Source organism: Parasteatoda tepidariorum, chromosome 3, assembly GCF_982258835.1.
Source record: "Parasteatoda tepidariorum strain Cologne lab strain chromosome 3, Ptep-v5.0, whole genome shotgun sequence".
Classification (NCBI taxonomy): Eukaryota; Metazoa; Arthropoda; class Arachnida; order Araneae; family Theridiidae; genus Parasteatoda; species Parasteatoda tepidariorum.
The window spans coordinates 72800860-72817964 of record NC_141757.1 but is presented as its reverse complement, the minus strand read 5'-3'; the positions used below and the strand labels follow the sequence as shown (position 1 = coordinate 72817964).

Here is a 17105-nt window from a genome sequence, read left to right as displayed (position 1 = left end):
GGACCCCCTCTAGCACGAATGCACGATACGATCGGGCATTGATGTATACAAATTCTGTATGATGTCTTGAGACATTTCGTTCCATATTTGCTGCAACCTTGCCTCTAGTTCGTTCAAACTCGTGGGATGCCCAATTCGCCGTCCCAAATGATCCCAGATTAGCTCGATTGGAGACAAATCTGGGGATCGGGCAGGCCAAGGAAGGATAGTAACAGTACGGAGACAGTCTTGTGACACCCTTGCCGTATGAGGCAGAGCATTGTCTTGTTTAAAAATGGCTTCTGGGAGCCGTTGCATGAGTGGCAACACATGTGACTGCAGGATTTCATGAACATACCGCTAGGCTGCCATGGTGCCACGGAACAATACTAGGGGTGACCGTGTATTGTAGGCAATGGCACCCCATGCCATCACACCAGCTGTGGGAGCGGTGTCTCACTGTATAGCAAAGGCAGGATTGAGACGTTCACCACGGGGTCTCCACACACGAACACGATTGTCATCACTGCTGAGATTGAATCTGGATTCGTCGCTAAAGACGACCTGGTTCCATTCCGCTGCAATTCAGTTTCCTCGTGCGCGGCAAAACTCCAAACGGAGGTGTTGATAGGTGGGCGTCATGGGCAGCACACGTAATGCGTGCTGCGATACCAACTGTCCTTCAGCCAGGCGCCTTTGTATGGTTCGAGAAGACACAGGGGCCCCTAGTATTATTCCGTGGCACCATGACATCCCGGCGGTATGTCCATGAAATCCTGCAACCACATGTGTTGCCACTCATGCAACGGCTCCCAGGAGTCATTTTTCAGCAAGACAATGCTCGGCCTCATACGGCAAGGGTGTCACAAGACTGTCTCCGTACTGTTACTACCCTTCCTTGGCCTGCCCGATTCCCAGATTTGTCCCCAATCGGGAATATCTGGGATTGTTTGGGATTGCGAGATCGGCATCCCACGAGTTTGAATGAACTAGAGGCAAGGTTACAGCAAATAAGGAACGAAATGTCTCAAGACATCATACAGAACTTGTATGCCTCAATGCCCGATCGTATCGTGCATTCGCCCTACTGGGGGTCCAACGGGGTATTAACTCCTCCGTTCTTTTGCCTTTTTCTCTGAAATAAATTATCCTTTTTCTTTGATTTTCCAATCATTTACTTATATTAAAGTAGTCATTACGTATATAAAATTTTGTTTCATTTTGACGACTCCTTCTAGGTGCGCTAATTTTTTTGTCCATGAGTGTATAATCCCACATAAAATCAAATAAAACGTTTTTTAAATTTAAAAAAAAAAACGTTTTTTAAGTTAAAATTTTTAAAGTTTTGCCTCGTACTACTCTAAACAATTTTTAAAGTAAATATAAAAATTTTTTTCTTAACTTTCAAAATAAAACTAATAAAAAGTATAAAGTACTAAAAACAACATTTGTTAAATTAGCATGGTAATAACAACCAAAGTACTTTTTATTGTTTTGTTGCTTCACAAAATATTTTTAAAAAAATGAGTTGGTTCTGCACATATTTTCTTAACATAATGTTACTCATGTAAAAATAAAAAGTAATGGTTTTATAAACTTAGAGGTAAAAATATGAAGGAAGCTAACTTACAAAAATACATAACCGTTAAAGGAAAATTAAACTTTTCTCATTTGTTCCAAAGCAAATATGTTGTAATGTTAGATAAGAATCCATTTAAGTAAATTGTACTTCGGTAAATCTAAGTTCAGAAACACACAGCTGTTCTGAAATGAAATGTTTTTAAATTTTTGAAGAGCCCTAATCTGGTATATAGGTAAGTTTTAAAGCTCTTCAGTGAGATATAAATGGCTTTCCAATAATTTACTGAACTTTGAAAAATAAGTCTTCATGAAAGAACAAAAAAAATTACGAGTTCTAAAAAAACTATTATCGATATTTATTTTCTATTTCAACTTAAATTATTTTTTAAATAACTGTAATTCACCCATTGAGTGTATTTTTCTTAAATAATAAGACCATTTCCTACAAATGGAAACTTGTTCAATTAGTAATAAAATTAAAATTTTTCAATTCCATTTAGTTTAAGTTTAATAATTCAGTTAAGCATAATTTTTTATATTTTTAAAATACCGCAATTTATTGATTTTAGTTTTGCGTGATAAAAGTCTTTTAAATGCATGTATACTGGATTTGCCTATATTGTGCGACTTTTCACAGTTTATCAATCACAAATCACTGATAATTACGCTTGATGTATACACTTGATGTATGATAATTACACTTGATGTATTACACTTGAAGTATGAATATTTTAATGTCGAAATATAATTATTCAGCTACTTAAATAAGTTTTGATAATAATATTTGTTTATAATTAATTAAGCGTAATTTTATATAGTTAGGAAGTTACGTAATTTATTGATTTTAGTTTAAAATGATAAAAGGCTTTTAAATACATAAATAAGTTGCCTAGATCATACCACTTTTAACAGATTAATTTTTATTAGTCACAAATCACTGATAATTACACTTGAAATATTTTAATGTTTAAATACAATTATCCAGCTACTTAAATAATTTTTGGTAATAATATTTGTGCAGTAGGTACAAAAAAATTAATTGTTTTTTCAATGCATGTGAGTGTCACGATTTAAAATTCGGTTGCTTAGTTGCAACTGCTTCGAAGCTCATACAAACCGTGAGAATAGGGAGTATATTGCTTGAGGGAATAAGTTGACATTAAGTAATTAAGAAGGATTGTTTAATAATACAATAAATAAAGGCTAAAAATAAACAGTTCAATTATTCCAAAACGTGTTTGCTTTTGGGTTAATTTTATTGTATTTTTAAATAAATAGCTCTTAAAAGTGGAAAATTTACTCGCATTAAAAATTCACTCGAAATATTCTATTTCAAAAAATATGCTTACTCAAAACCGCTTTACCTTTTTTTTACTTACTAATGATCTGAGTTGTCCTTAATTCCTCTCTCAATTCCAACAAACGAAATTTTAATTCACTCTCTAAAAATAATTTTTTTTGTAGACAACAACTCCACAAAACGAATTCTTTAAATTAGACTCATTTCTTTAACAAGATTTGGTTAAAAGTTCAATTGTTCTTATAAGTGGATAATTGCAATCTTTATAAAAATGCCACCGCAGCAACCATTTATGTCGTATTCGACACTTAAGCCGGTAACGACCCATTTTGATAAAGTATGACTCCAGGGAGGACAATAGATTACACGAAACAGATCATCTTGGCGAGAAATTTCAAGTTGGTCCAAAGTCTCCTAATCATTGTCATTAGGGTCTAACAGTGAACCACACTCTTTCATTAATTATAATGAATGAAGAAAATCGATGGTAAATTTGTCGACCTAGAATCGAAAATTTGGCAACAGGAAAGGAAGATAAAGAGCAAAAGCAATCAAGCTGAAGCTTGTGAGACAGCTGCAAATTTCTGGAAGCTGTGTTTATCAATATTTGAGAAGGAATTAATAACTTGTGAAATTTATTAGAGAATTGGTAAATTATCTTAAGCATTTTGTTTCACTTTTGGTAATAAATTTATTATGGAATTTAACTGAGGCTATTATTTGTGAATATCTTATTATATACGTATTCTGTTACAGATTTTGGCTAGAAGCCGTTTATCGTTCGAGTTCATTGCGATTATTTACAGTGTTAGAATTCTTACAGTGCTTTGAATATTCGAATTTACTGTGATCTTAATAAGGTGCTTAACTAAACAGTATCATTGTGATAACCATATCATTGTCATATTGATTACCCGTCACTACAGTCCAATTTCGACAAGAACGTGGAATAATTTAACATTTTGATTCATATTATGAATCGACGGTAGTCCGATTTTTAGAGTATAATTAAACTTATATAAGTAATTAAAATTGTATCATAGTTGAAAATTTATGAAATATGTGTAAGAAATATTACTTGTAACAATCCAATATTTGTACTTTGTAAAATATTGTAATACTTGCGAAAATTACTACGCCTAATTTAAAGTTAAATAGCTGTACGTCATTTTAAAAAGTTCATAAAATAATGAATGTTTTTTAATAGTTGTATTACCTTAAAGTAATTAAGTATTCCATTAACCAAAAAGATCTTCGATTTAACCACACTTTTTGAGACCACTAATCAAATCAATTTTTTCTTAAGGACGTTATGAGAGCCGCGGTGGCTCAGGGGACAAGGCGTTTGCCTCCCAATTGGGTGACCTAGGTTTGAATCCCGGCGGAGGCTGATTGATCCGAATTCTGCTCTCGCACTGACAGCAGTGCTCACGTAAAATAAGCTTAGTGGTAGACGGATCAGGGGAGGAATCACTTTGCCGTCGGACTAATCTTGGGAGGTTTTCCTCTCCATGTAACACAAATGCAGGCTATCGTCAAAAGCCTTTCATGGAAACTAGTTCGTCACAATGCTTGATCCAGGAATTCACTTGCATTCCAGGTTGGTTTCAAAATTACAACTACGGAGTTAAACATTGATAATAGTAAACTCAGAATTGGGTCAGCTGTTTAACGCAGGTTATAAAATAAAATAAATAAAAAAAAATCATGTGACTAATTTAGTGTTTGTAAACTAACATATCAAACTGTTGTTTCTACTTTGATTACATTAGATAAAATATTAAATTTCAAAAATTTCAATTTGGCTTAAGCTTTTCATTTAGCTTCTAATATTTCATACAATTATAAAAGACACTTATATGGAATTCACATGCTGGATCTGCTTAATAAAAGTTTTTAACATATCTCACTCAATAGTAGCGCCATATATTTAAATAGGGTACTTAAACCTAGCCGTACTTCTTTCATATCAAATTTGAAAAATATTACATCCTAAATTTAAATAAGATATGTTAAAAAAAATTCGAAACAGTCTCATGTAAATTACCTAATTTTTAGATATTTAATAAAATATAATGCAAAAGTTTTGGAAAAATTTAAATTTTATATATATATAATATACATATATATATATATATATATATATATATATATATATATATATATATATATATATATATATATATATATATATAATATATATATATATATATATATATATATATATATATATATATATATATATATATATATATTATACTTTTTAGAGCGTATAGATTTTATAACACACCAAAAGTGTTTCATAAAATTACTAAAATGTTATGCTCTTAAGAAAACACAATATAAAAATTTTTAAGAGCGTATAGAGTTTATAATACCCCAAAAGTGTTTCATATTATAACAAAAAGTTAAGAAGTTTCCCAGACAGTATAATAGAAGCAATTTTAGAACATACAGATCTCGCTAAACGTCTTTTTTTTAAAATTAAAAGCGGATAGGGGAAGTAAATGTGACTTTCATTCGCTCTATGAATTTAAGTATTATTATTGTTTTCAAGATTTTAATTGTCCATGGTTTTTTTTCTTAGAAAAACTGTTATGAATTGCATTTTTCGGCATTTAAAAGGATTTTATACATAACGAACTACTTGAAATTTTACCTTGTTATTTCTTCTTCTATTTTCATCTACCTTAGAAAAGATAGAATACTATTTTAATTGTGGAGATATCGATAAAACTAAAAGAAGAAGAAAACTAAGCATTTCTATAAAAATAGATGGATATCTTCAATGAAAGAAAAGAAAATTTAAATCTTCCAAAGAAGCAAAACTTTCACTTTTTCTTTCGTTTCGTTTCAAACCTAAAAGAAAGATTTTATTTAAATTGTAAATAAAATCCAGCTGAAGTGAAAGTTTTTCAACATATTGAAATGCATTTTAATAAACTGTTTTCTCTTGCATTTTTAAAAATCTTTCCATTTCTTCTCTATGTTGTAGAATAAGTTATATAAATTTATTTCTTGTCCAGGTATTATACGTGTACGCATAGAATATAGATATAGAAAGTAATATGAAAAGTTTCTCTTCAAAAATAACGTTTCCCATTTTGTTCTTTCTAATATATTGAAAATCAAATTTGTATTTGGAAGGAAAAAAGTGTTATTTTTGAATTCAAAGGAATTCCAAACATGCATAAATATACACAATAAATTTAATGTTTGTTTTTTAAATTGGTTAATACAGTCAAGGTCAATAAAATGGTTAATTTTTCCAGGGAATGTCCATATCTTTTCAATGCAACACTTTGGTTAGAAAAAGTGTATTTTTGAGTACAACAGAATTCTTAACGTGTGTACACCGTAAATTTTATGTAAATGCTTACTTTTTAAAAAGGGTTAATACAGTTCATGTCAATAAGATAGTTAATTTTTTCATGCGATGCCCATACTTTTTCGGTGCAATACTTTGGTAGGAAAAAATGACTGCAACGGAATTCATAACGTGCGTGCGTACACAGTAAATTTGGTGTAAATATTTATTTTTTCAAAAGGATTAATACACAGTTAATGCCAATAACATGGTTAGTTTTTCCGTGCTCTGTCCTCACCTTTTCGATGCAACACTTAGGTAGGAAAAAAGTATACCTTTGAGTGCAACGGAATTCTTAACGGGCATAAGAATACACATTAAATTTGCTGTAAATGCTTATTTTTTCAAATAGGTTTACGTAGTTATAATGTCAATAAGATGGTTAATTTTTCTATGAAATGTCCATACCTTTTCGATGCATCACTTTCCAAATTGCTGTAACATTTCTTAATGATTTTTGCAAAAGCAAAATCATACGGTTTGGCATCTAACGATCTGAAAAAGAATTTTTTTAAAAGAAATAACGAATGTAGAATGGAATGCAAGGTTTGAATCGCGTTGCTAGGTTATTTGTTCTCTTCTTTTTTTAAAAAAAATTAGTTGCAAAGTATACCAACACATTTCGCTGAAAACAGATAGAATTCTTAACGCCATACATTTAAGTCCGTCTAACAAAGGACATATTACAAAGAACATTCGCAACACAAATGCAGTGCAAAATAATGATAACATTAACAAACACCAGTGCAAGTATTTCAAATAAAATGGTCTTACATGCAAAAGAAAACATTTTTTTTATAGCTTTTACGATCAAGTGCCTTCCATTGATGAAATTTTTAAGTAATATAGTGCAGTATAATGATAGCATTAACTGACGCATGTGCTAATATATCAAATAAAATAGTTTTACCTGCAAAAGAATTTTTTTTTGTTTTACCATCAGTTGATTACATTAGTAACTAATGTCGAAATTTTATAAGATTAAACCTTTTATTTTACAAAGGATCTCGGAAAAAAATCGTGCATTTTTTTTATCTACTTCAGTTTTTCTTTAATTGGTATTTTTCAAACATTGGTATATAATTTTGGTTTTTGAATAACTATATGGTTGTGAGAATTTCCTTAATTAACATAACTATACATTATTATTTTTTGAAGCAAATGTTTTTTTCACACAAAAATATTGAAAAATTTATAGTAGAATTTGCCATTCAATTTGCGTTACTGCGCAAAATAACGCGAATTTGAATAGAATGCTTTATTTATTGTAAGTAACTTATCAACGTTTTGTGCAGTTAAAGCATTGATGACTTCAAAATCCATTTTTGTCTTTCAATTTTATTTAGATGTTTTTATCAAAGAAAAACTTTAAAAACAAACGGAAAAAATTTATTGTTTTAGTCATCAGTATTAAGTTTTTAGCTTGTCTTCTTATATTTTGGTAAAAAACAAATGAAAATAAATGTGAATCTGGTCTGTTTTATCTTGTAATTACAAAGTTTATTTGGAACATGAATTTACCAAAATTTTCAATTTGTGCATTATCTAAATGTAACATCTTGCCCGATAATTCTTTTTTTTTACTTGGAATTAAAAGGATGACATAGAAATTATATTAATTATATTTATTTATCAATTGTGCATGTTTCATTATTTCTTTTTTCAAAAAAATTGATTTCTCTTAAAACACTCTAAATACTTAATCATTACATTTTATAACACTAAATTTAAAATTATATACCATTATATATAAAATTATATATAAAGCAATTCTTGAAAAAAATTTATTGGATTTGGAATATTAAGTAAATTGTTTATTTAATTTTATTATTTTCACAGTTATATTATTTTCTTTATGAAATATATGCATGAAATTATGGAAAAATAATTTATCAAAGTCTCTATAAAAATTCTAAAGGTCACAATTTTATTGCTAAAATTAAACTATTATGTTTAATGAAATTGGGTATTTTTACTATTGATTATTATTTATTTTGCGAAATATATATACGATATCCTACCCTATTTATAAATGTTTAATTTAATTCATTGTAAATATAAAGATTGCTTTAAAGTTATAAATATAAAGCAATTCATAAAAAATACATAATTTGTTTTTATTAAGTATGTTGCTTATAAAATTCTATTATTATTTCCATTATGTTATTTTTGCCAATTATTTCCCTTACGAAGTATTCGTTTGAACTCATAATTTGTTAACAAATATTTTATCAATTCAACTATTAATTTAAAGAATAATATTTAAGGGGTAAAACTAAAGAATAATGAATTGCGATGTCCAGAGCTTTTATTCTCAGAAATTAGATAAACTCTAGGCCATTTGGTATAGATTTATCTAATGTCAAGGTTAAGGAAAACAAAATACGAAGAAAGCAACGTTTAACAATGAAATAATAGTGTTTCAAAACATCCCCATTAAAAAAACATTACACATACTCAAATTATTAATAAATTATTTTTTTTTATTTTTGTTTCTAAATGTATTCTTCGTTTGAAAAAAAGAACCATTGATAAACAATAAGAGAATATTATAAGCTTTTATTAAAACAAAAGGTCGATCCGGTGTCAGCATTATTTTATTTTTCCCAGCAAATAATTGCAACTTAGTTTACCTATTTTTAATTCACGTGACTTTTTATTCCACGCTAATCATGTTGGGCACGAATATTTGGCGCAAATAGAAATTATTTTTTAAAGTTCTTTTCATAAAGCGAGAGAGTTTATAAATCATTCCTAAGTGTTCTTATTACATGAAAATAAATCACAGCTATGTCTCTTGAGGCTTAACTTTTAAATAACTTCCTACAAATTACTAATGCTTTATCGTTTCTCATGGAAATTACGCGTAATATTTGGCGTTATTTTATGTCTCGAATTTGCATTCGTTGACGAGCGTGAAGTGGAAAAAAATCTCTTCCCTAAACACGTATTTCAATATTTGTTTTGTTTCTTAAGCCTGAAGGAGAATTCGAAATAGTCTGGTGTTGCAACTGTTTAAAATGCTCTAGTACACTAAATCAGCGTGATTAAAGATAACAATTTGCTGTGTTTTGAATATAATTAAGTTGTTCTCTACCTATTGAAAACACTTAAATTGGATGGCGGCTAAAACAGATATGAAAATTTGCAATGGAAACAAAGAAAAAATAAAATATAAACGTGAAACACTTTTACATTTGAATTTCCGAACATTTTAAGTGAAATGAATAATGTATAATCCTTGATTAAATGCAACTAGATTCTGTTATCAAGATAGAGAAAAGTTGCTTAATTTCTGAAGTTCTCAGAAGAAAGTTTGTTACACAATGTATGATGCATTCGAACTTGATGGAAAATAATGAGATAAAAATTGTATGGGTTCGTGACATTCAAGTTTTGTTTGTCGCCAAAAGGAACAGAAAGAACTTTATTTTTCAACGCATTCACTATTGAAACTTGAGAAATGTATGACAAAAGAAATGCGCATAAAATTGTAAAATTACGAGAGTAATTCTTTGTAAGGAAATTTAATTTCAATAAAAACAACGAAATCACAAATAGTAAAAATTTATTAAAAACCTTACCCGCGTTAGGATGTTACAATGGCGCAATGTCTATCAGTATGATAAAAGACAGGAATGGTGAAAACAGACAAGATGAAAATTCGATTAAAGTTCCGTCATACTAATTTAAAACTCTTTCTAAGGAAATTGAAATTATTTAAATACTGCGTTTTAATATCACAAATCGTAAAAATTTATTGAAAAACCAACACGCATTTTAATGACATAATGGAATATCTTTATCAGTTGGATAAAAGACAGGAATGGAAAAAAACGGATGATTAAAATCCGATAGAGGTTACGTTATACTAAAAGAGAAAAATATACAATTAAAAGAGCTAAAGAAATATTCAAAAATTGATGATTTCTAAATATTAGACAAATATGGTATTGCAGTAAGGTTATACACAGTAGGGTTTTTGTTTTTGAAGATGTTGTAACTCACCCAAAATTCCAGGTCAATTTCTGAAATACATTTATGAATTAAATGAAGTGAAAAAAGTCGAATCTATGTCTTTCTGTCCAGTAATGTTTTGAAATGGATAAACGGTGAAGTTCTTGGTTGTTGAGGTAGCCTTGATGTTCTTGGAGCTGTTGTTTGAATGCTCGTTTGATTTGTCCTATGTATGACAATCCACATCGACAGGAAATTTTGAATATTTCTCAGCTGTTAACGCATTCAATTGAGCTTGAGAAACTGATTATGCTTTTTCGTCAAATAACAGATTTTGTTTTTTCTCTAGTACGTAACCTCTACCGGATTTTAATTATCTTTGTTCGTAAGGTTCGTGCCTTTATCCTACTGATAAAGATGTACCATTGGGACATCAAAACGCATATAGATTTTTTAATGAATGTGTACTTTATATGATTTTAAAACGTTATTTTTAATGAAATTTAAAGGCACAATTATTGATAAAAAAAACATATGAGAAAAGAAATGCATGCATTATTGATGCAAGAGAAATGTATGATAAAAGGCTATATGCACCATTATGGTTTAAGAAACGTATGAGAAAAGAAATATATGCACTTTTAAGAGAGATGTACCAGAAAACGGTGATTGTGTAATCTTGATACTAGATAAATATATGGGAAATGGGCTACAAGCAATCTTGATATTAGGGAAATGTATGAGATATGGGCTACGAACAATCTTGATACTGGAGAAATGTATGAGAAATGGGCTACGAACTATAAATCCATGTCAATTATGTTGGCATTTAACAAAATTTTTATTAAGGAATGTTCCGATCGTTATTAAGGAATGTTCCGTTCATACTCGTGATTAGGAAGTTAGTACTTGATAAAGTACGAATATTTTTTTTCTTCCAATGTCCACCTGGTTTATGACCTAGGTCATACAGGCACATGAAGGGCAGATTTGTTGGTCACTCTTTCAGGGGCACCATATTAGGCGGGCTAACGTTGTTCCCACAGTGAGAACAGATAGTACAATAAAGTACGAATATGATAATATACTTTGTTGCAAGTTTAGAAAAAATCATAATCCATATGGAGAGAGCCTGTTTGCATTTAACTGCAAGCAAAATAAACGGATGCCAAACTGCCAGCCTCGAAAGTATATCAATATCGCCAACTCTTGAAACGACGTTGCATAGCCTCCTTTTTACTTGCTTTCTTATTAATAATAGTAGCAGTTATTAACAACAATAATCAATTAATAAATAATAAGAAGAAATAAAAATGTTAACTAAAAATCGTAACAAATATTATTCTTTCTGTTCGCATTTAAAGAAACTGATGATGGAATAATAAATATTGTTTCTTGCAGACGATTTTCTGTAACAGCGAAATAAAAGTAAAAATTCTTTTTCTCGCATTTGATTTGTTAATCCAATGGTCTTGCAACGTTATAAGGTTAAAGAACGAATGTTCTCCTTGTTTATCAAAATATGTCTCCAAATCTAGGATTCCAGTAAGGCTACAAAACTATTTAATTTTAATGTTTGTAAACTAATTTCTTTAAATATTTCTAAGATATATATCGCAAAAAATAGTTCGAATTATATATCTTCCTGAAATGTTTAACTTTTAAAAGCATTTATATTGTTTTGAAAGCATATTTGTGTAATTTGATTACGAAATAAAACGGAACTAGAAGCCATCGCGGAAGAATACTTAAATCTTATATCGCAATGGTGTTTTCTTAAATGGCAACGGAGTATAGTATATTACATATAATAGCAGTATAACTCATGCTGCTAATTCCAAATTCAAAGCCTGATTAGAAATTATTCTTTTATCTGATAACAGACTAATCAAAGTTATGAGGCTACTTATAAATTATCGTAACGAATCACGTTCATAAAATATGATTCTCTTAAGGAATTATGCTTGATAAAATGACGGAATACTATTCAGATGAAATTAAAATTTAAAAAAAATCTATATGATCCTTGGAATTGTAAAAAATATATTAAAAAGAAACTGAAATAGCTAAAGATACAGCACTGGCTTCTTGATTCTGATAGGCCAACCAAATTCTAATTGTTGTTTGATTTGTCTCTTAAACTTTGCTAACCAAAATATCTCCATTTGTAAAATATTCGAGGGATATGGTGACATGGTTGACTTTGGCTTGTTGTAAAAGATAACTTTCTGCTATATATGACACAAATGTGATTTAACTTAACTCAAGTTCAACACGAAGGTGACTCTAAAAGTCAACACACAGATTTAAAATCAGATGATTGTCGGAAACTAGTATACTTTTCCTGGATTGGTCAGACTACTGGGCTAAATGGCATACAAATCACTGTTTATTGTCTTCTTTCTGCTGAGCTAACCGTATGAAGTTTCCGTGGTTTTTCTTTCTAAGTAACACAAACGCTGGTTAAATTCCCTCAAAATGTACTTAACAATGGAGAGTCGTGATGATTGATCCAGGAAATCTCTTGTCATATGAGTTGAATTAAAAATACGAAGTTTAAAAGCAAATCCGTCAATATTAAGCTGTTAGTTGCATAAAGATAAAATAAAATAAACTCGATAATTATCCTGCGTATTTTGCATTTGGTTAAAAATTTTAAAACAAAATCTAAACATCTAAATAATTTAATTAGATTTTACGTACAGTTACAATTTCAAACAAATTCTTTTTACGAAGTAACATTTGTTATTTCTTTTATATTCTGCATGGAAATGCTGGCGACACTTATTTGTGAGAGCTTGCTTTGATTTTCAAAAAAAAAACGCATTGTGCTTGTGGAAACATTACTTTTAATAAGTTCAAGGATTTATTTAACAATTATTTAAGCCCTAAATACCCTTTAACCACAAACTAATTGGCAATTTGCAAGTTTCAATTATAACTTTTGCAAACAGGTTTTATATTAATCACCTTCTCTGCACATTAAAGCACATTTCAAGTCTTAAAATATCACAATGAAACTTACCGTTTATTTCCCTCTTAAAAATACACTCTTAAAGCAATTTAAAAAATTGCCTTAAAGATTAGCGAATAAAATAAACTTTCAGTCACTTGTAGAAGCCTTCCACAGCAACAGACTCCAACAATTCATTATTATTCAAGAGATAGAAGCACTTTTGCAAAACAACTTTCCAGAAGCTTAAAATGATTCCCGTTCTCGAGAAGATTAAATAACACCCGGAAGAGGTATTTTAATGCTAGTATTAGGAGATCCAACTTGCACGCTTACATCATTGCAGGCATTACAAAAAATGTGGTGTTCAAATTGCTGTTTATTCCACATTTTAGCATTTCATTTTTACGACTGACATCATAATTTAGATTGTTATTGTAGAAGAGAATGTTTTATTTAAAGAGATAAAAATAAATAAAGCTACAGTTGTTAGGGTTGTGTTAAAAATACTGCACGTAATGTACAGCGGATATACTCTGGCGTTATTGTTATGAATAAATTTTTCAACAAACCAAAGGGTGTTAGTTAAAAAAAATAACTAAAGATATTTATAAGTTTGAAATTCAACAGAAAATATGACGTTTTTTTATACAAGTTGGAAATTGCTAGAAAAAAATCTGGTTAAATAATTTAGTTCAATATGGTAATGACGTTTCTAGTAAAAAAAGCAATAATTCTGGTTAATAAAAAATATAGGGTAAAAAATATTTGGTCAAAATATATGGTATTTAAAGCCTTTATTTGGTAATTTTTCAATTCATATGTTTACGGTTTACCGGAAATTATAGTTTTCGAAATATAGTTCGTATTACCATGTATTTAGAAAAAAAATACAAAACGGAAAGTAAATTTAGTCGAATAAATGGTTTTTATGCCATGCTCTAAGGTATCATAATAAAATTAGAAAACTTTATCACATTTGCCAATTTTATCACAGACTAAAGAAGCATATTTTATTGTTAATTTTTACAAAAATCATTACAAAATCATTACGTCGAAAAAAATTACCGAGCTTTTTGGGGCTAAAAACCGTGTTTACAACAAAGAATTATCATTGGAAAATCTTTCAAAAGCATTGAAGATATTTTTGCTCATTTATTTGGTAATGTACTTATTAGTAAACCATTAATTATATGTACTTATTATATGTACTTACCATTAATTATATGTACTTATTAGTAAAAAAAAACGTATTTTTAAAGAAACTCATATTTTTAACTGCTTACTACTACTAATATAATAACATTTCTTGCAAAAATTATGTTTCATTTTTTTATAAGATATTTGTTAATAGCATATAATTTTAAAGAAAATAATAAAATACGTCTTATGAACGAACGCAAATCAAGTTCTAAAATTTAAGTTTTCGAAATATTAGCACTCCCAACAATATCCTCTCAACAATAATCATATATTTTTTATAACTATAAGTTAATTTAAATAGTGTTTCAAAATATTAACAACAAAAGAAGTTATGTTAAGAAATCAGCTTTTTCCCTATTACAAAATTTCAAGAGGAAGTATAATATCAATATTCTATTCACAATTCAACTATTAAGATTTTATCAAGATAACATTTAATTTCTACATGTTTATTTTGAAATTTTATCTGGCAATTAAGTTATTTTTCTCAAAATTATAAATTTCAAGACACTTACTATAAATTGAAATGTTATCGTAGATGTAAAGGAGAGATTAACGATTCAAAATACTTCTACTTGTATTTTTTGTTTATAATTTATATTACAAATTCATGATTCATTTTTATTTTCACTTCCAAGAATTTTATTGCCATCATTACGGACTAAAATTCTAATTATCATTTAGAATTTTTCAGAATTCTTTATGGGCAAAAACGCTTTAGTATAAATATTGTTTTCATATGAATTAGCGGAATCATATAGGAAACCGTGTGTAAAATAATTACATTCAAAAAAGCTTAACTTTTGCTTCTTTGTTTTCTGCACCATCATTAATTTCCATTACAATTTTTTCTTTTGTTTGTTTCTAAATTTTTTATTCCCCTATACTTCACTCGACTCGTACTGTACTCTTACTACCCAAGTCAAAGTTTTTGATGGTTTTCCATCGAAAGACCAACATAATTTTTAAGGTAACCATTAGGACTGGGCTATATATCGGTGTATCGAGACATATCGATTTAACGCATATATCGGCAAGACGATACAGCGACTTTCATTCAAGGCGATGCATCAGAAATCTGATTTAGGCAGTCGAGTAAAGACAACGAGCGCAAACAAAACGATAAGACACGCAAGAATATAAGATAACGATATAGCAATATAAGACCCTTCTCTTACGTTCCGATGTCGACTCGCTGTGTAAACGTTATGTTGTCGCGATGTTCGGTTCGTAATGTTGAAATGGCCTTGATTGGTGAGCTGTAGAATCAGAATCAGAGTTTTGAGAACACATATCGTTATATAGCATGTTCCATTTCGCCCCTCTTAGCTTTTTTTTCTTTGTCGCGACTTTTCTTGTAGATTATTTTCAGTGGGACTAACTTCGTGATCGCCGATGTTACCTTGTTCTGAAGGCAATCTATAATTGAAAAGAATATATAAAGAAGAGTTTCTTCATTAATTAGATAAGTTATTTTTTAAAAAAACTTCTTTTTATTTTTAAATGTGAAAATTATCGGCAATCTAATTTAGGCGCCCATAAAGAATTGAATTTGTTAGGTTATTTTTTTACTTTCTTTTAATTTATTAAAAACTTTTTGGATGAAACTTCTAATAATTTAATGAGTTTTTATTACTGATTTTAAATTTATAAATCTTGTTGTTTTTATTTTTAGAAATAAAGTTAAAACAAAATTTATTTTTGTCATTTGGATTTGGACATAAGTAAATCAACTTTGTTTATTCAAAAAAATTTGAAAGGTTTGCGTATTTTATTCATTTTTTTAAAATCCTTTAGCACTTCGTTTTATTAGAGAGTATAATAATTTTTTTTTAAAAATATTCTTTTCATATTATTTGTTAATTAGCTAAATATATTATCGAATATCACAATTTTTTTATTTTTAAGAAATTAAATCTTACTTTGTTTTTCGTTTATAATTCGGTCATTATTTAATTTAATTATTTATCTGAAATGGTAAGGTCCCGCAGTGGACTGATCGCTAAGACACGGTTCCCTGCAGATCACCGAAGTCAAGCATCACTGGCTACGGTCAGTGTGCGGGTGAGTGACCACTTGGATCAGTCTGCGTAGGGATCGAGGGTGTGCGGTATTGGTCCTCGTTAAACTGTTCTACAGTAAAGTGCTCGACTTTCCGTGCAGATCGTCGAGCTACCAAAGCGGGGGTGCCATCCCATCTGTAGAGGATGATGGCATGTTTTCGGATCATCCTCAAGGATGTTTCCCAGACCGTCGCTAATAGCCCATTGTGCAGCTCTAGTGTGACGTAAATGAACTATTATAGAACTATAATAACTGAAATGATAATAATAAAAAATAGTGTTTTAAAAGCATATTTTTTTAAATTTATTTAGCACTTTGTTTTAAACATACAAATAATTTTTAACGTTTCATTTAGAAATTGAACATTACGATCGAACTTAATAATTATGTAATTATTTATGCATAATAGTACAAGAAAATATTAATTTGTAAAAAACGCTTTAAAAAAAGTTTTTAACACTTTGTTTTACGCGTATTATGAATTTCTAAGCAAACATTTCAATAAATATTTTAAGTAAGATTTGTACATTGTAGTCAATTTATTTAATATCTTTCTTAAGCAAAACATATATTTCTAAACAAACAAAATTTATAAATTGATTTAAATCAATCTGAGCATGAAGTTTTGATAGAAATCTGACTTTCTGTGCCTTACAAGTAAATGAAATTCAAAAATACTATATCGCGATGCAAAACTTCGA

The 17105-nt window shown here is 29.1% G+C and overlaps 2 protein-coding genes across 2 annotated transcripts in view; one reads left to right on the top strand and one right to left on the bottom strand.

Annotated features, from left to right (window-relative positions):
- Nucleotides 1-13493, bottom strand: part of LOC107455824 (uncharacterized) — a 106200-nt gene extending 92707 nt beyond the window's left edge. The window contains exon 1 of the mRNA XM_071181331.2: nucleotides 13210-13493. The gene's annotated coding sequence lies outside the window, so the exon portion shown is untranslated. The remainder of the gene's footprint in view (nucleotides 1-13209) is intronic.
- The window catches only part of LOC107455815 (uncharacterized), a 417369-nt gene that overhangs the window by 135297 nt on the left and 264967 nt on the right, over nucleotides 1-17105 (top strand). The gene's annotated exons all lie outside the window — the stretch shown is intronic.